Raw genomic sequence first — 6,361 nt, 5'->3', positions numbered from 1 at the left:
CTAAACGTTCTCAGGCCTCTCTGCTTCTCCTAAACGTTCTCAGGCATCTCTGCTTCTCCTAACGTTCTCAGGCCTCTCTGCTTCTCCTAAACGTTCTCAGGCATCTCTGCTTCTCCTAAACGTTCTCAGGCCTCTCTGCTTCTCCTAAACGTTCTCAGGCCTCTCTGCTTCTCCTAAACGTTCTCAGGCCTCTCTGCTTCTCCTAAACGTTCTCAGGCCTCTCTGCTTCTCCTAAACGTTCTCAGGCCTCTCTGCTTCTCCTAAACGTTCTCAGGCCTCTCTGCTTCTCCTAAATGTGCTCAGGCCTCTCTGCTTCTCCTAAACGTTCTCAGGCCTCTCTGCTTCTCCTAAAAGGTTCCTACCAGGGGAGAAAATACATGTCCTGTCAGTCTGGTGGATGGATGGAGATTGACCCCTGACCTTTAGAATTTGATCCTAAATCACAGTGTCACTGATTAGGATGGGAAGTCTTCCTCTAGTCTGTTGTGGTGAATGGGAAGTCTTCCTCTAGTCTGTTGTGGTGAATGGGAAGTCTTCCTCTAGTCTGTTGTGGTGAATGGGAAGTCTTCCTCTAGTCTGTTGTGGTGAATGGGAAGTCTTCCTCTAGTCTGTTGTGGTGAATGGGAAGTCTTCCTCTAGTCTGTTGTGGTGAATGGGAAGTCTTCCTCTAGTCTGTTGTGGTGAATGGGAGTCTTCCTCTAGTCTGTTGTGGTGAATGGAAGTCTTCCTCTAGTCTGTTGTGGTGAATGGGAAGTCTTCCTCTAGTCTGTTGTGGTGAATGGGAAGTCTTCCTCTAGTCTGTTGTGGTGAATGGGAAGTCTTCCTCTAGTCTGTTGTGGTGAATGGAAGTCTTCCTCTAGTCTGTTGTGGTGAATGGGAAGTCTTCCTCTAGTCTTGTTCTAATGAATGGGAAGTCTTCCTCTAGTCTGTGGTGAATGGCTCTGCTGGTTCTGATATGAGATGGAAGATGGAAATTAGCCATGTAGTTAAATCTGGTAAAACTATAAGACAGTTAAAACACACATTTTATTCAGTCCCTGAGCTATATAGTTAATATGGGGTAGTATCTGTGTTGAATACAGTCCCTGAGCTATATAGTTAATATGGGGTAGTATCTGTGTTGAACACAGTCCCTGAGCTATATAGTTAATATGGGGTAGTATCTGTGTTGAACACAGTCCCTGAGCTATATAGTTAATATGGGGTAGTATCTTAATATGGGGTAGTATCTGTGTTGAATCACAGTCCCTGAGCTATATAGTATAATATGGGGTAGTATCTGTGTTGAACACAGTCCCTGAGCTATATAGTTAATATGGGGTAGTATCTGTGTTGAACACAGTCCCTGAGCTATATAGTTAATATGGGGTAGTATCTGTGTTGAACACAGTCCTTGAGCTATATAGTTAATATGGGGTAGTATCTGTGTTGAACACAGTCCCTGAGCTATATAGTTAATATAGGGTAGGATCTGTGTTGTACACAGTCCCTGAGCTATATAGTTAATATGGGGTAGTGTCTGTGTTGAACACAGTCCCTGAGCTATATAGTTAATATGGGGTAGTATCTGTGTTGAACACAGTCCCTGAGCTATATAGTTAATATGGGGTAGTATCTGTGTTGAACACAGTCCTTGAGCTATATAGTTAATATGGGGTAGTATCTGTGTTGAACACAGTCCCTGAGCTATATAGTTAATATAGGGTAGGATCTGTGTTGTACACAGTCCCTGAGCTATATAGTTAATATGGGGTAGTGTCTGTGTTGAACACAGTCCCTGAGCTATATAGTTAATATGGGGTAGTATCTGTGTTGAACACAGTCCCTGAGCTATATAGTTAATATGGGGTAGTATCTGTGTTGAACACAGTCCCTGAGCTATATAGTTAATATGGGGTAGTATCTGTGTTGAACACAGTCCCTGAGCTATATAGTTAATATGGGGTAGTATCTGTGTTGAACACAGTCCCTGAGCTATATAGTTAATATTGGGTAGTATCTGTGTTGAACACAGTCCCCGAGCTATATAGTTAATATGGGTTAGTATCTGTGTTGAACACAGTCCCTGAGCTATATAGTTAATATGGGGTAGTATCTGTGTTGAACACAGTCCCTGAGCTATATAGTTAATATGGGATAGTATCTGTGTTGAACACAGTCCCTGAGCTATATAGTTAATATGGGGTAGTATCTTTGCTGTGAACGACCCCTTAGGAATAAACTAGTGAAATAAATGAATAACTGAAACATATGTTTTCCCTCCCCCTGTCCCCCTGTCCCCCTGTACCCCATCCCTCTAATATAGAACTGCTATGTCTCCATCTGAAAATCGTTTTCCATCCCCCTGTCCCCATCCCTCTAATATAGAACTGCTATGTCTCCATCTGAAAATCGTTTTTCCGCCCACTGGTCCCTTCTTCCTCTAGCCCCCCCACTCAAACAAATGACAAATAATGATATTGGTTCTCTCCGGAAATGTTTTATTCCCACTCCCCTCCCTCCCCCGTCACCGACCGAGGTCTCTACCACTGTCTACTGTGCTGTCTGACTGAGGGACAGACAGAGTCCCAAATGGCACCCTATTCCGTATTTATAAATATATAGGGAATAGGGTGCCATTTGGAACACATCCATAGACAGAGCCACAGGCCAATTTGACATGAAAACCATACAGTCCAAACTCCTTAACGACGACCCCCTGCAATTTCCACCCACCACATGTTTCCCATTGGAATCTAATCAGGACATATTTTGGGGGTTCAGAAAACTACAACAACATCTCTCTGGAGAAAATACTTTGGTTGGAACAAACAATCCATTTAGCCAATGAAAGGAGGGATCCTAGGGAACAAACAATCCATTTAGCCAATGAAAGGAGGGATCCTAGGGAACAAACATCCCATTTAGCCAATGAAAGGAGGGATCCTAGGGAACAAACAATCCATTTAGCCAATGAAAGGAGGGATCCTAGGGAACAAACAATCCATTTAGCCAATGAAAGGAGGGATCCTAGGGAACAAACAATCCATTTAGCCAATGAAAGGAGGGATCCTAGGTAACAAACAATCCATTTAGCCAATGAAAGGAGGGATCCTAGGGAACAAACAATCCATTTAGCCAATGGAAGGAGGGATCCTAGGGAACAAACAATCCATTTAGCCAATGAAAGGAGGGATCCTAGGGAACAAACAATCCATTTAACCAATGAAAGGAGGGATCCTAGGGAACAAACAATCCATTTAACCAATGAAACGAGGGATCCTAGGGAACAAACAATCCATTTAGCCAATGAAAGGAGGGATCCTAGGGAACAAACATCCATTTAGCCAATGGAAGGAGGGATCCTAGGGAACAAACAATCCATCTAGCCAATGAAAGGAGGGATCCTAGGGAACAAACATCCCATTTAGCCAATGAAAGGAGGGATCTAGGGAACAAACAATCCATTTAGCCAATGAAAGGAGGGATCCTAGAAAACAAACTATTCATTTAGCCAATGAAAGGAGGGATCCTAGGGAACAAATAATCCATTTAACCAATGAAAGGAGGGATCCTAGAAAACAAACTATTCATTTAGCCAATGAAAGGAGTGATCCTAGGGAACAAACAACCCATTTAGCCAATGAAAGGAGGGATCCTAGGGAACAAACAATCCATTTAGCCAATGAAAGGAGGGATCCTAGGGAACAAACAACCCATTTAGCCAATGAAAGGAGGGATCCTAGGGAACAAACAATCCATTTAGCCAATGAAAGGAGGGATCCTAGGGAACAAACATCCCATTTAGCCAATGAAAGGAGGGATCCTAGGGAACAAACATATTTTATGTAGGGATTAATGAGTCTAACAGAGCTGTGGAAATGTTCCCTTTTCTAGCCACCGAGTCATTTTCTCATTCAGAACATTACACAGTCCTGTGTCAGCTGCCGGCTCTGCGTTCTTTCATGAAGAGAGGAAGGAGAGAAGGTTTAATAATGAGGGTGAATTGGTGGGTGGTTAGAATACAGAGTTCAGAAAATTGTAAGAACCAATCGCTCCAACATGACTGTACCAACTGACCCAAGATTGCAGGACTAAGAGTGTGTGTGTGTTTACGTGTGTGTGCGTGCCTACGTGTGTGTGCCTACGTGTGTGTGTGTGTCTACGTGTGTGTGTGTGCCTACGTGTGTGTGTGTGTCTATGTGTGTGTGTGTGCGTGCCTACGTGTGTGTGTGTGTGTGTGTGTGTGCCTATGTGTGTGTGTGTGCCTATGTGTGTGTGCGTGTCTATGTGTGTGTGTGTGCGTGTCTATGTCTGTGTGTGTGTGTGTGTGTGTGTGTGTGTGTGTGTGTGTGTGTGTGTGTGTGTGTGTGTGTGTGTGTGTGTGTGTGTGTGCCTATGTGTGTGTGCGTGCCTACGTGTGTGTGTGTGTGCATGTCTATGTGTGTGCGTGCCACTAACCAGCAAATGATCCAATTATTTCCCCATCAATGACAATTTCCATCAGACAATTCAGTCCAGTGGAGGCTGGTGGGAGGAACTATAGGAGGATGGGCTCATTGTAATGGCTGAAATGAAATACATGGAAAGGTATCAAACACATCAAACATATGGAAACCACATGTTTAACTCCGTTCCATTCAGCTATGTTCTCCTATAGCTCCTCAGCACCAGCCTCCACTGGTCCACACAGGCCTCTGTGTTCTGTTGTTAGGGTATAATAACTATGAGTTAAGTAGGCCTATGTGTTCTGTTGTTAGGGTATAATAACTATGAGTTAAGTAGGCCTATGTGTTCTGTTGTTAGGGTATAATAACTATGAGTTAAGTAGGCCTATGTGTTCTGTTGTTAGGGTATAATAACTATGAGTTAAGTAGGCCTATGTGTTCTGTTGTTAGGGTATAATAACTATGAGTTAAGTAGGCCTCTGTGTTCTGTTGTTAGGGTATAATAACTATGAGTTAAGTAGGCCTATGTGTTCTGTTGTTAGGGTATAATAACTATGAGTTAAGTAGGCCTATGTGTTCTGTTGTTAGGGTATAATAACTATGAGTTAAGTAGGCCTCTGTGTTCTGTTGTTAGGGTATAATAACTATGAGTTAAGTAGGCCTATGTGTTCTGTTGTTAGGGTATAATAACTATGAGTTAAGTAGGCCTATGTGTTCTGTTGTTAGGGTATAATAACTATGAGTTAAGTAGGCCTATGTGTTCTGTTGTTAGGGTAGAATCACCATGAGTTAAGGACACCTATGTGTTCTGTTGTTAGGGTATAATAACTATGAGTTAAGTAGACCTATGTGTTCTGTTGTTAGGGTATAATAACTATGAGTTAAGTAGGCCTATGTGTTCTGTTGTTAGGGTATAATAACTATGAGTTAAGTAGGCCTCTGTGTTATGTTGTAAGGGTATAATAACTATGAGTTAAGTAGGCCTATGTGTTCTGTTGTTAGGGTATAATAACTATGAGTTAAGTAGGCCTATGTGTTCTGTTGTTAGGGTATAATAACTATGAGTTAAGTAGGCCTATGTGTTCTGTTGTTAGGGTAGAATCACCATGAGTTAAGTAGACCTATGTGTTCTGTTGTTAGGGTATAATAATAATAACTATGAGTTAAGTAGGCCTATGTGTTCTGTTGTTAGGGTAGAATCACCATGAGTTACGTAGTCCTATGTGTTCTGTTGTTAGGGTATAATAATAATAACTATGAGTTAAGTAGGCCTATGTGTTCTGTTGTTAGGGTAGAATCACCATGAGTTACGTAGTCCTATGTGTTCTGTTGTTAGAGTATAATAATAATAACTATGAGTTAAGTAGGCCTATGTGTTCTGTTGTTAGGGTAGAATCACCATGAGTTAAGTAGACCTATGTGTTCTGTTGTTAGGGTATAATAATAATAACTATGAGTTAAGTAGGCCTATGTGTTCTGTTGTTAGGGTAGAATCACCATGAGTTACGTAGTCCTATGTGTTCTGTTGTTAGGGTATAATAATAATAACTATGAGTTAAGTAGACCTATGTGTTCTGTTGCTAGGGTATAATAATAATAACTATGAGTTAAGTAGACCTATGTGTTCTGTTGTTAGGGTATAATAATAATCACCATGAGTTACGTAGTCCTATGTGTTCTGTTGTTAGGGTATAATAATAATAACTATGAGTTAAGTAGACCTATGTGTTCTGTTGCTAGGGTATAATAATAATAACTATGAGTTAAGTAGACCTATGTGTTCTGTTGTTAGGGTATAATAATAATAACTATGAGTTAAGTAGGCCTATGTGTTCTGTTGTTAGGGTAGAATCACCATGAGTTACGTAGTCCTATGTGTTCTGTTGTTAGGGTATAATAATAATAACTATGAGTTAAGTAGGCCTATGTGTTCT

The sequence above is a fragment of the Salmo salar genome, chromosome 17, assembly GCF_965601325.2.
Source record: "Salmo salar chromosome 17, fSalSal1, whole genome shotgun sequence".
Classification (NCBI taxonomy): domain Eukaryota; kingdom Metazoa; phylum Chordata; class Actinopteri; order Salmoniformes; family Salmonidae; genus Salmo; species Salmo salar.
Note: the sequence above shows the minus strand (reverse complement) of the source record.